Source organism: Aulostomus chinensis, chromosome 18, assembly GCF_037954235.1.
Source record: "Aulostomus chinensis isolate RoL2024-O1b breed Wild chromosome 18, RoL_Achi_v1.0, whole genome shotgun sequence".
NCBI lineage: Eukaryota > Metazoa > Chordata > Actinopteri > Syngnathiformes > Aulostomidae > Aulostomus > Aulostomus chinensis.
In genome coordinates this window covers 25790641-25804770 of record NC_141337.1, presented here as the reverse complement: position 1 = coordinate 25804770, position 14130 = coordinate 25790641, and positions in this window count along the sequence as shown.

Sequence of the window (14130 nt, the reverse complement as noted above, 5' to 3'; positions counted from 1 at the left end):
TTTCATCAAAATACAGGAGTTATCTATGAAGTGTTCATTTTGGCCTTCTCTCGCTGAGAAAACGCTATTTGTGACCTGTGACACAAAACAGCCATAACTTTTGTTCAAAGTGAGTTTTCAGTCAAGTTTCAACCTGAAAGCATGGAAAGATGCATAAACTTGAAGTTACAGCTTGATTTCAGTGAGTTTTCATCAAAATACAGGAGTTTTGCATGAAGTGTTCATTTTGGCCTTCTCTCGCTGAAAAAACACTATTTGTGACCTGTGATACAAAAATGCAATAACTTTTTTTAAAAGTGAGTTTTCAGTCAAGTTTCAACCTGAAAGCATAGAAAGATGCATAAACTTGAAGTTACAGCTTGATTTCAGTGAGTTTTCATCAAAATACAGGAGTTCTGCATGAAGTGTTCATTTTGGCCTTCTCTCGCTGAGAAAACGCTATTTGTGACCTGTGATACAAAAATGCAATAACTTTTGTTCAAAGTGAGTGTTCAGTCAAGTTTCAACCTGAAAGCATAGAAAGATGCATAAACTTGAAGTTACAGGTGGATTTCAGTGCGTTCTCATCAAAATACAGGAGTTCTGCATGAAGTGTTCATTTTGGCCTTCTCTCGCTGAGAAAACACTATTTGTGACCTGTGATACAAAAATGCAATAACTTTTTTTAAAAGTGAGTTTTCAGTCAAGTTTCAACCTGAAAGCATAGAAAGATGCATAAACTTGAAGTTACAGGTGGATTTCAGTGAGTTTTCATCAAAATACAGGAGTTACGCATGAAGTGTTCATTTTGGCCTTCTCTCGCTGAGAAAACGCTATTTGTGACCTGTGACACAAAACAGCCATAACTTTTGTTCAAAGTGAGTTTTCAGTCAAGTTTCAACCTGAAAGCATAGAAAGATGCATAAACTTGAAGTTACAGCTTGATTTCAGTGAGTTTTCAACAAAATACAGGGGATCTGCATGAAGTGTTCATTTTGGCCTTCTCTCGCTGAGAAAACACTATTTCTGACCTGTGAAACAGAAATGCCATAACTTTTGTTCAAAGTGAGTTTTCAGTCAAGTTTCAACCTGAAAGCATAGAAAGATGCATAAACTTGAAGTTACAGGTGGATTTCAGTGAGTTTTCATCAAAATACAGGAGTTCTGCATGAAGTGTTCATTTTGGCCTTCTCTCGCTGAGAAAACACTATTTGTGACCTGTGATACAAAAATGCCATAACTTTTGTTCAAAGTGAGTTTTCAGTCAAGTTTCAACCTGAAAGAATAGAAAGATGCATAAACTTGAAGTTACAGCTTGATTTCAGTGAGTTTTCATCAAAATACAGGAGTTCTGCATGAAGTGTTCTTTTTGGCCTTCTCTCGCTGAGAAAACACTATTTGTGACCTGTGATACAAAAATGCCATAACTTTTGTTCAAAGTGAGTTTTAAGTCAAGTTTCAACCTGAAAGCATAGAAAGATGCATAAACTTGAAGTTACAGCTTGATTTCAGTGAGTTTTCATCAAAATACAGGAGTTCTGCATGAAGTGTTCATTTTGGCCTTCTCTCGCTGAGAAAACGCTATTTGTGACCTGTGATACAAAAATGCCATAACTTTTGTTCAAAGTGAGTTTTCAGTCAAGTTTCAACCTGAAAGCATAGAAAGATGCATAAACTTGAAGTTACAGCTTGATTTCAGTGAGTTTTAATCAAAATACAGGAGTTCTGCATGAAGTGTTCATTTTGGCCTTCTCTCGCTGAGAAAACACTATTTGTGACCTGTGATACAAAAATGCCATAACTTTCTTTCAAAGTGAGTTTTCAGTCAAGTTTCAACCTGAAAGCATAGAAAGATGCATAAACTTGAAGTTACAGCTTGATTTCAGTGAGTTTTCATCAAAATACAGGAGTTCTGCATGAAGTGTTCATTTTGGCCTTCTCTCGCTGAGAAAACGCTATTAGTGACCTGCGACACAGAACAGCCATAACTTTTGTTCAAAGTGAGTGTTCAGTCAAGTTTCAACCTGAAAGCATAGAAAGATGCATAAACTTGAAGTTACAGGTGGATTTCAGTGCGTTCTCATCAAAATACAGGAGTTCTGCATGAAGTGTTCATTTTGGCCTTCTCTCGCTGAGAAAACACTATTTGTGACCTGTGATACAAAAATGCAATAACTTTTTTTAAAAGTGAGTTTTCAGTCAAGTTTCAACCTGAAAGCATAGAAAGATGCATAAACTTGAAGTTACAGGTGGATTTCAGTGAGTTTTCATCAAAATACAGGAGTTACGCATGAAGTGTTCATTTTGGCCTTCTCTCGCTGAGAAAACGCTATTTGTGACCTGTGACACAAAACAGCCATAACTTTTGTTCAAAGTGAGTTTTCAGTCAAGTTTCAACCTGAAAGCATAGAAAGATGCATAAACTTGAAGTTACAGCTTGATTTCAGTGAGTTTTCAACAAAATACAGGGGATCTGCATGAAGTGTTCATTTTGGCCTTCTCTCGCTGAGAAAACACTATTTCTGACCTGTGAAACAGAAATGCCATAACTTTTGTTCAAAGTGAGTTTTCAGTCAAGTTTCAACCTGAAAGCATAGAAAGATGCATAAACTTGAAGTTACAGGTGGATTTCAGTGAGTTTTCATCAAAATACAGGAGTTCTGCATGAAGTGTTCATTTTGGCCTTCTCTCGCTGAGAAAACACTATTTGTGACCTGTGATACAAAAATGCCATAACTTTTGTTCAAAGTGAGTTTTCAGTCAAGTTTCAACCTGAAAGAATAGAAAGATGCATAAACTTGAAGTTACAGCTTGATTTCAGTGAGTTTTCATCAAAATACAGGAGTTCTGCATGAAGTGTTCTTTTTGGCCTTCTCTCGCTGAGAAAACACTATTTGTGACCTGTGATACAAAAATGCCATAACTTTTGTTCAAAGTGAGTTTTAAGTCAAGTTTCAACCTGAAAGCATAGAAAGATGCATAAACTTGAAGTTACAGCTTGATTTCAGTGAGTTTTCATCAAAATACAGGAGTTCTGCATGAAGTGTTCATTTTGGCCTTCTCTCGCTGAGAAAACGCTATTTGTGACCTGTGATACAAAAATGCCATAACTTTTGTTCAAAGTGAGTTTTCAGTCAAGTTTCAACCTGAAAGCATAGAAAGATGCATAAACTTGAAGTTACAGCTTGATTTCAGTGAGTTTTCATCAAAATACAGGAGTTCTGCATGAAGTGTTCATTTTGGCCTTCTCTCTCTGAGAAAACGCTATTTGTGAACTGCGACACAGAACAGCCATAACTTTTGTTCAAAGTGAGTTTTCAGTCAAGTTTCAACCTGAAAGCATAGAACGATGCATAAACTTGAAGTTACAGCTTGATTTCAGTGAGTTTTAATCAAAATACAGGAGTTCTGCATGAAGTGTTCATTTTGGCCTTCTCTCGCTGAGAAAACACTATTTGTGACCTGTGATACAAAAATGCCATAACTTTCTTTCAAAGTGAGTTTTCAGTCAAGTTTCAACCTGAAAGCATAGAAAGATGCATAAACTTGAAGTTACAGCTTGATTTCAGTGAGTTTTCATCAAAATACAGGAGTTCTGCATGAAGTGTTCATTTTGGCCTTCTCTCGCTGAGAAAACGCTATTAGTGACCTGCGACACAGAACAGCCATAACTTTTGTTCAAAGTGAGTGTTCAGTCAAGTTTCAACCTGAAAGCATAGAAAGATGCATAAACTTGAAGTTACAGGTGGATTTCAGTGCGTTCTCATCAAAATACAGGAGTTCTGCATGAAGTGTTCATTTTGGCCTTCTCTCGCTGAGAAAACACTATTTGTGACCTGTGATACAAAAATGCAATAACTTTTTTTAAAAGTGAGTTTTCAGTCAAGTTTCAACCTGAAAGCATAGAAAGATGCATAAACTTGAAGTTACAGGTGGATTTCAGTGAGTTTTCATCAAAATACAGGAGTTACGCATGAAGTGTTCATTTTGGCCTTCTCTCGCTGAGAAAACGCTATTTGTGACCTGTGACACAAAACAGCCATAACTTTTGTTCAAAGTGAGTTTTCAGTCAAGTTTCAACCTGAAAGCATAGAAAGATGCATAAACTTGAAGTTACAGCTTGATTTCAGTGAGTTTTCAACAAAATACAGGGGATCTGCATGAAGTGTTCATTTTGGCCTTCTCTCGCTGAGAAAACACTATTTCTGACCTGTGAAACAGAAATGCCATAACTTTTGTTCAAAGTGAGTTTTCAGTCAAGTTTCAACCTGAAAGCATAGAAAGATGCATAAACTTGAAGTTACAGGTGGATTTCAGTGAGTTTTCATCAAAATACAGGAGTTCTGCATGAAGTGTTCATTTTGGCCTTCTCTCGCTGAGAAAACACTATTTGTGACCTGTGATACAAAAATGCCATAACTTTTGTTCAAAGTGAGTTTTCAGTCAAGTTTCAACCTGAAAGAATAGAAAGATGCATAAACTTGAAGTTACAGCTTGATTTCAGTGAGTTTTCATCAAAATACAGGAGTTCTGCATGAAGTGTTCTTTTTGGCCTTCTCTCGCTGAGAAAACACTATTTGTGACCTGTGATACAAAAATGCCATAACTTTTGTTCAAAGTGAGTTTTAAGTCAAGTTTCAACCTGAAAGCATAGAAAGATGCATAAACTTGAAGTTACAGCTTGATTTCAGTGAGTTTTCATCAAAATACAGGAGTTCTGCATGAAGTGTTCATTTTGGCCTTCTCTCGCTGAGAAAACGCTATTTGTGACCTGTGATACAAAAATGCCATAACTTTTGTTCAAAGTGAGTTTTCAGTCAAGTTTCAACCTGAAAGCATAGAAAGATGCATAAACTTGAAGTTACAGCTTGATTTCAGTGAGTTTTCATCAAAATACAGGAGTTCTGCATGAAGTGTTCATTTTGGCCTTCTCTCTCTGAGAAAACGCTATTTGTGAACTGCGACACAGAACAGCCATAACTTTTGTTCAAAGTGAGTTTTCAGTCAAGTTTCAACCTGAAAGCATAGAACGATGCATAAACTTGAAGTTACAGCTTGATTTCAGTGAGTTTTAATCAAAATACAGGAGTTCTGCATGAAGTGTTCATTTTGGCCTTCTCTCGCTGAGAAAACACTATTTGTGACCTGTGATACAAAAATGCCATAACTTTCTTTCAAAGTGAGTTTTCAGTCAAGTTTCAACCTGAAAGCATAGAAAGATGCATAAACTTGAAGTTACAGCTTGATTTCAGTGAGTTTTCATCAAAATACAGGAGTTCTGCATGAAGTGTTCATTTTGGCCTTCTCTCGCTGAGAAAACGCTATTAGTGACCTGCGACACAGAACAGCCATAACTTTTGTTCAAAGTGAGTTTTCAGTCAAGTTTCAACCTGAAAGCATAGAAAGATGCATAAACTTGAAGTTACAGCTTGATTTCAGTGAGTTTTCATCAAAATACAGGAGTTCTGCATGAAGTGTTCATTTTGGCCTTCTCTCGCTGAGAAAACACTATTTGTGACCTGTGATACAAAAATGCCATAACTTTTGTTCAAAGTGAGTTTTCAGTCAAGTTTCAACCTGAAAGAATAGAAAGATGCATAAACTTGAAGTTACAGCTTGATTTCAGTGAGTTTTCATCAAAATACAGGAGTTCTGCATGAAGTGTTCTTTTTGGCCTTCTCTCGCTGAGAAAACACTATTTGTGACCTGTGATACAAAAATGCCATAACTTTTGTTCAAAGTGAGTTTTAAGTCAAGTTTCAACCTGAAAGCATAGAAAGATGCATAAACTTGAAGTTACAGCTTGATTTCAGTGAGTTTTCATCAAAATACAGGAGTTCTGCATGAAGTGTTCATTTTGGCCTTCTCTCGCTGAGAAAACACTATTTGTGACCTGTGATACAAAAATGCCATAACTTTTGTTCAAAGTGAGTTTTCAGTCAAGTTTCAACCTGAAAGCATAGAAAGATGCATAAACTTGAAGTTACAGCTTGATTTCAGTGAGTTTTCATCAAAATACAGGAGTTCTGCATGAAGTGTTCATTTTGGCCTTCTCTCTCTGAGAAAACGCTATTTGTGAACTGCGACACAGAACAGCCATAACTTTTGTTCAAAGTGAGTTTTCAGTCAAGTTTCAACCTGAAAGCATAGAACGATGCATAAACTTGAAGTTACAGCTTGATTTCAGTGAGTTTTCATCAAAATACAGGAGTTCTGCATGAAGTGTTCATTTTGGCCTTCTCTCTCTGAGAAAACGCTATTTGTGAACTGCGACACAGAACAGCCATAACTTTTGTTCAAAGTGAGTTTTCAGTCAAGTTTCAACCTGAAAGCATAGAACGATGCATAAACTTGAAGTTACAGCTTGATTTCAGTGAGTTTTAATCAAAATACAGGAGTTCTGCATGAAGTGTTCATTTTGGCCTTCTCTCGCTGAGAAAACACTATTTGTGACCTGTGATACAAAAATGCCATAACTTTTGTTCAAAGTGAGTTTTCAGTCAAGTTTCAACCTGAAAGCATAGAAAGATGCATAAACTTGAAGTTACAGCTTGATTTCAGTGAGTTTTCATCAAAATACAGGAGTTCTGCATGAAGTGTTCATTTTGGCCTTCTCTCGCTGAGAAAACGCTATTAGTGACCTGCGACACAGAACAGCCATAACTTTTGTTCAAAGTGAGTTTTCAGTCAAGTTTCAACCTGAAAGCATAGAAAGATGCATAAACTTGAAGTTACAGCTTGATTTCAGTGAGTTTTAATCAAAATACAGGAGTTCTGCATGAAGTGTTCATTTTGGCCTTCTCTCGCTGAGAAAACACTATTTGTGACCTGTGATACAAAAATGCCATAACTTTTGTTCAAAGTGAGTTTTCAGTCAAGTTTCAACCTGAAAGCATAGAAAGATGCATAAACTTGAAGTTACAGCTTGATTTCAGTGAGTTTTCATCAAAATACAGGAGTTCTGCATGAAGTGTTCATTTTGGCCTTCTCTCGCTGAGAAAACGCTATTAGTGACCTGCGACACAGAACAGCCATAACTTTTGTTCAAAGTGAGTTTTCAGTCAAGTTTCAACCTGAAAGCATAGAAAGATGCATAAACTTGAAGTTACAGCTTGATTTCAGTGAGTTTTCATCAAAATACAGGAGTTCTGCATGAAGTGTTCATTTTGGCCTTCTCTCGCTGAGAAAACACTATTTGTGACCTGTGATACAAAAATGCCATAACTTTTGTTCAAAGTGAGTTTTCAGTCAAGTTTCAACCTGAAAGAATAGAAAGATGCATAAACTTGAAGTTACAGCTTGATTTCAGTGAGTTTTCATCAAAATACAGGAGTTCTGCATGAAGTGTTCTTTTTGGCCTTCTCTCGCTGAGAAAACACTATTTGTGACCTGTGATACAAAAATGCCATAACTTTTGTTCAAAGTGAGTTTTAAGTCAAGTTTCAACCTGAAAGCATAGAAAGATGCATAAACTTGAAGTTACAGCTTGATTTCAGTGAGTTTTCATCAAAATACAGGAGTTCTGCATGAAGTGTTCATTTTGGCCTTCTCTCGCTGAGAAAACACTATTTGTGACCTGTGATACAAAAATGCCATAACTTTTGTTCAAAGTGAGTTTTCAGTCAAGTTTCAACCTGAAAGCATAGAAAGATGCATAAACTTGAAGTTACAGCTTGATTTCAGTGAGTTTTCATCAAAATACAGGAGTTCTGCATGAAGTGTTCATTTTGGCCTTCTCTCTCTGAGAAAACGCTATTTGTGAACTGCGACACAGAACAGCCATAACTTTTGTTCAAAGTGAGTTTTCAGTCAAGTTTCAACCTGAAAGCATAGAAAGATGCATAAACTTGAAGTTACAGCTTGATTTCAGTGAGTTTTAATCAAAATACAGGAGTTCTGCATGAAGTGTTCATTTTGGCCTTCTCTCGCTGAGAAAACACTATTTGTGACCTGTGATACAAAAATGCCATAACTTTTGTTCAAAGTGAGTTTTCAGTCAAGTTTCAACCTGAAAGCATAGAAAGATGCATAAACTTGAAGTTACAGCTTGATTTCAGTGAGTTTTCATCAAAATAGAGGAGTTCTGCATGAAGTGTTCATTTTGGCCTTCTCTCGCTGAGAAAACGCTATTAGTGACCTGCGACACAGAACAGCCATAACTTTTGTTCAAAGTGAGTTTTCAGTCAAGTTTCAACCTGAAAGCATAGAAAGATGCATAAACTTGAAGTTACAGCTTGATTTCAGTGAGTTTTCATCAAAATACAGGAGTTCTGCATGAAGTGTTCATTTTGGCCTTCTCTCGCTGAGAAAACACTATTTGTGACCTGTGATACAAAAATGCCATAACTTTTGTTCAAAGTGAGTTTTCAGTCAAGTTTCAACCTGAAAGCATAGAAAGATGCATAAACTTGAAGTTACAGCTTGATTTCAGTGAGTTTTCATCAAAATACAGGAGTTCTTCATGAAGTGTTCATTTTGGCCTTCTCTCGCTGAGAAAACACTATTTGTGACCTGTGATACAAAAATGCCATAACTTTTGTTCAAAGCGAGTTTTCAGTCAAGTTTCAACCTGAAAGCATAGAAAGATGCATAAACTTGAAGTTACAGCTTGATTTCAGTGAGTTTTCATCAAAATACAGGAGTTCTGCATGAAGTATTCATTTTGGCCTTCTCTCGCTGAGAAAACACTATTTGTGACCTGTGATACAAAAATGCCATAACTTTTGTTCAAAGTGAGTTTTCAGTCAAGTTTCAACCTGAAAACATAGAAAGATGCATAAACTTGAAGTTACAGCTTGATTTCAGTGAGTTTTCATCAAAATACAGGAGTTCTGCATGAAGTGTTCATTTTGGCCTTCTCTCGCTGAGAAAACACTATTTGTGACCTGTGATACAAAAATGCCATAACTTTTGTTCAAAGTGAGTTTTCAGTCAAGTTTCAACCTGAAAGCATAGAAATATGCATAAACTTGAAGTTACAGCTTGATTTCAGTGAGTTTTCATCAAAATACAGGAGTTCTGCATGAAGTGTTCATTTTGGCCTTCTCTCGCTGAGAAAACACTATTTGTGACCTGTGATACAAAAATGCCATAACTTTTGTTCAAAGTGAGTTTTCAGTCAAGTTTCAACCTGAAAGCATAGAAAGATGCATAAACTTGAAGTTACAGCTTGATTTCAGTGAGTTTTCATCAAAATACAGGAGTTCTGCATGAAGTGTTCATTTTGGCCTTCTCTCTCTGAGAAAACGCTATTTGTGAACTGCGACACAGAACAAACATAACTTTTGTTCAAAGTGAGTTTTCAGTCAAGTTTCAACCTGAAAGCATAGAAAGATGCATAAACTTGAAGTTACAGCTTGATTTCAGTGAGTTTTAATCAAAATACAGGAGTTCTGCATGAAGTGTTCATTTTGGCCTTCTCTCGCTGAGAAAACACTATTTGTGACCTGTGATACAAAAATGCCATAACTTTTGTTCAAAGTGAGTTTTCAGTCAAGTTTCAACCTGAAAGCATAGAAAGATGCATAAACTTGAAGTTACAGCTTGATTTCAGTGAGTTTTCATCAAAATAGAGGAGTTCTGCATGAAGTGTTCATTTTGGCCTTCTCTCGCTGAGAAAACGCTATTAGTGACCTGCGACACAGAACAGCCATAACTTTTGTTCAAAGTGAGTTTTCAGTCAAGTTTCAACCTGAAAGCATAGAAAGATGCATAAACTTGAAGTTACAGCTTGATTTCAGTGAGTTTTCATCAAAATACAGGAGTTCTGCATGAAGTGTTCATTTTGGCCTTCTCTCGCTGAGAAAACACTATTTGTGACCTGTGATACAAAAATGCCATAACTTTTGTTCAAAGTGAGTTTTCAGTCAAGTTTCAACCTGAAAGCATAGAAAGATGCATAAACTTGAAGTTACAGCTTGATTTCAGTGAGTTTTCATCAAAATACAGGAGTTCTTCATGAAGTGTTCATTTTGGCCTTCTCTCGCTGAGAAAACACTATTTGTGACCTGTGATACAAAAATGCCATAACTTTTGTTCAAAGCGAGTTTTCAGTCAAGTTTCAACCTGAAAGCATAGAAAGATGCATAAACTTGAAGTTACAGCTTGATTTCAGTGAGTTTTCATCAAAATACAGGAGTTCTGCATGAAGTATTCATTTTGGCCTTCTCTCGCTGAGAAAACACTATTTGTGACCTGTGATACAAAAATGCCATAACTTTTGTTCAAAGTGAGTTTTCAGTCAAGTTTCAACCTGAAAACATAGAAAGATGCATAAACTTGAAGTTACAGCTTGATTTCAGTGAGTTTTCATCAAAATACAGGAGTTCTGCATGAAGTGTTCATTTTGGCCTTCTCTCGCTGAGAAAACACTATTTGTGACCTGTGATACAAAAATGCCATAACTTTTGTTCAAAGTGAGTTTTCAGTCAAGTTTCAACCTGAAAGCATAGAAATATGCATAAACTTGAAGTTACAGCTTGATTTCAGTGAGTTTTCATCAAAATACAGGAGTTCTTCATGAAGTGTTCATTTTGGCCTTCTCTCGCTGAGAAAAAACTATTTGTGACCTGTGATACAAAAATGCCATAACTTTTGTTCAAAGTGAGTTTTCAGTCAAGTTTCAACCTGAAAGCATAGAAAGATGCATAAACTTGAAGTTACAGCTTGATTTCAGTGAGTTTTCATCAAAATACAGGAGTTCTGCATGAAGTTTTCATTTTGGCCTTCTCTCGCTGAGAAAACGCTATTTGTGACCTGCGACACAGAACAGCCATAACTTTTGTTCAAAGTGAGTTTTCAGTCAAGTTTCAACCTGAAAGCATAGAAAGATGCATAAACTTGAAGTTACAGCTTGATTTCAGTGAGTTTTCATCAAAATACAGGAGTTCTGCATGAAGTGTTCATTTTGGCCTTCTCTCGCTGAGAAAACACTATTTGTGACCTGTGATACAAAAATGCCATAACTTTTGTTCAAAGCGAGTTTTCAGTCAAGTTTCAACCTGAAAACATAGAAAGATGCATAAACTTGAAGTTACAGCTTGATTTCAGTGAGTTTTCATCAAAATACAGGAGTTCTGCATGAAGTGTTCATTTTGGCCTTCTCTCGCTGTGAAAACGCTATTTGTGACCTGTGACACAAAACAGCCATAACTTTTGTTCAAAGTGAGTTTTCAGTCAAGTTTCAACCTGAAAGCATAGAAAGATGCATAAACTTGAAGTTACAGCTTGATTTCAGTGAGTTTTCATCAAAATACAGGAGTTCTGCATGAAGTGTTCATTTTGGCCTTCTCTCGCTGAGAAAACACTATTTGTGACCTGTGATACAAAAATGCCATAACTTTTGTTGAAAGTGAGTTTTCAGTCAAGTTTCAACCTGAAAGCATAGAAAGATGCATAAACTTGAAGTTACAGCTTGATTTCAGTGAGTTTTCATCAAAATACAGGAGTTCTGCATGAAGTGTTCATTTTGGCCTTCTCTCGCTGAGAAAACACTATTTGTGACCTGTGATACAAAAATGCCATAACTTTTGTTCAAAGTGAGTTTTCAGTCAAGTTTCAACCTGAAAGCATAGAAAGATGCATAAACTTGAAGTTACAGCTTGATTTCAGTGAGTTTTCATCAAAATACAGGAGTTCTGCATGAAGTGTTCATTTTGGCCTTCTCTCGCTGAGAAAACACTATTTGTGACCTGTGATACAAAAATGCCATAACTTTTGTTCAAAGTGAGTTTTCAGTCAAGTTTCAACCTGAAAGCATAGAAAGATGCATAAACTTGAAGTTACAGCTTGATTTCAGTGAGTTTTAATCAGAAGGAGATACAGGTAGTTCTGCATGAAGTGTTCATTTTGGCCTTCTCTCGCTGAGAAAACACTATTTGTGACCTGTGATACAGAAATGCCATAACTTTTGTTCAAAGTGAGTTTTCAGTCAAGTTTCAACCTGAAAGCATAGAAAGATGCATAAACTTGAAGTTACAGCTTGATTTCAGTGAGTTTTCATCAAAATACAAGAGGTCTGCATGAAGTGTTCATTTTGGCCTTCTCTCGCTGAGAAAACACTATTTGTGACCTGTGATACAAAAATGCCATAACTTTCTTTCAAAGTGAGTTTTCAGTCAAGTTTCAACCTGAAAGCATAGAAAGATGCATAAACTTGAAGTTACAGCTTGATTTCAGTGAGTTTTCATCAAAATACAGGAGTTCTGCATGAAGTGTTCATTTTGGCCTTCTCTCGCTGAGAAAACGCTATTTGTGACCTGTGATACAAAAATGCCATAACTTTTGTTCAAAGTGAGTTTTCAGTCAAGTTTCAACCTGAAAGCATAGAAAGATGCATAAACTTGAAGTTACAGCTTGATTTCAGTGAGTTTTCATCAAAATACAGGAGTTCTGCATGAAGTGTTCATTTTGGCCTTCTCTCGCTGAGAAAACACTATTTGTGACCTGTGATACAAAAATGCCATAACTTTTGTTCAAAGTGAGTTTTCAGTCAAGTTTCAACCTGAAAGCATAGAAAGATGCATAAACTTGAAGTTACAGCTTGATTTCAGTGAGTTTTCATCAAAATACAGGAGTTCTGCATGAAGTGTTCATTTTGGCCTTCTCTCGCTGAGAAAACGCTATTTGTGACCTGTGATACAAAAATGCCATAACTTTTGTTCAAAGTGAGTTTTCAGTCAAGTTTCAACCTGAAAGCATAGAAAGATGCATAAACTTGAAGTTACAGCTTGATTTCAGTGAGTTTTCATCAAAATACAGGAGTTCTGCATGAAGTGTTCATTTTGGCCTTCTCTCGCTGAGAAAACACTATTTGTGACCTGTGATACAAAAATTCCATAACTTTTGTTCAAAGTGAGTTTTCAGTCAAGTTTCAACCTGAAAGCATAGAAAGATGCATAAACTTGAAGTTATAGCTTGATTTCAGTGAGTTTTCATCAAAATACAGGAGTTCTGCATGAAGTGTTCATTTTGGCCTTCTCTCGCTGAGAAAACACTATTTGTGACCTGTGATACAAAAATGCCATAACTTTTGTTCAAAGTGAGTTTTCAGTCAAGTTTCAACCTGAAAGCATAGAAAGATGCATAAACTTGAAGTTACAGCTTGATTTCAGTGAGTTTTCATCAAAATACAGGAGTTCGGCATGAAGTGTTCATTTTGGCCTTCTCTCGCTGAGAAAACACTATTTGTGACCTGTGATACAAAAATGCCATAACTTTTGTTCAAAGTGAGTTTTCAGTCAAGTTTCAACCTGAAAGCATAGAAAGATGCATAAACTTGAAGTTACAGCTTGATTTCAGTGAGTTTTCATCAAAATACAGGAGTTCTGCATGAAGTGTTCATTTTGGCCTTCTCTCGCTGAGAAAACACTATTTGTGACCTGTGATACAAAAATGCCATAACTTTTGTTCAAAGCGAGTTTTCAGTCAAGTTTCAACCTGAAAACATAGAAAGATGCATAAACTTGAAGTTACAGCTTGATTTCAGTGAGTTTTCATCAAAATACAGGAGTTCTGCATGAAGTGTTCATTTTGGCCTTCTCTCGCTGTGAAAACGCTATTTGTAACCTGTGACACAAAACAGCCATAACTTTTGTTCAAAGTGAGCTTTCAGTCAAGTTTCAACCTGAAAGCATAGAAAGATGCATAAACTTGAAGTTACAGCTTGATTTCAGTGAGTTTTCATCAAAATACAGGAGTTCTGCATGAAGTGTTCATTTTGGCCTTCTCTCGCTGAGAAAACACTATTTGTGACCTGTGATACAAAAATGCCATAACTTTTGTTGAAAGTGAGTTTTCAGTCAAGTTTCAACCTGAAAGCACAGAAAGATGCATAAACTTGAAGTTACAGCTTGATTTCAGTGAGTTTTCATCAAAATACAGGAGTTCTGCATGAAGTGTTCATTTTGGCTTTCTCTCGCTGAGAAAACACTATTTGTGACCTGTGATACAAAAATGCCATAACTTTTGTTCAAAGTGAGTTTTCAGTCAAGTTTCAACCTGAAAGCATAGAAAGATGCATAAACTTGAAGTTACAGCTTGATTTCAGTGAGTTTTCATCAAAATACAGGAGTTCTGCATGAAGTGTTCATTTTGGCCTTCTCTCGCTGAGAAAACACTATTTGTGACCTGTGATACAAAAATGCCATAACT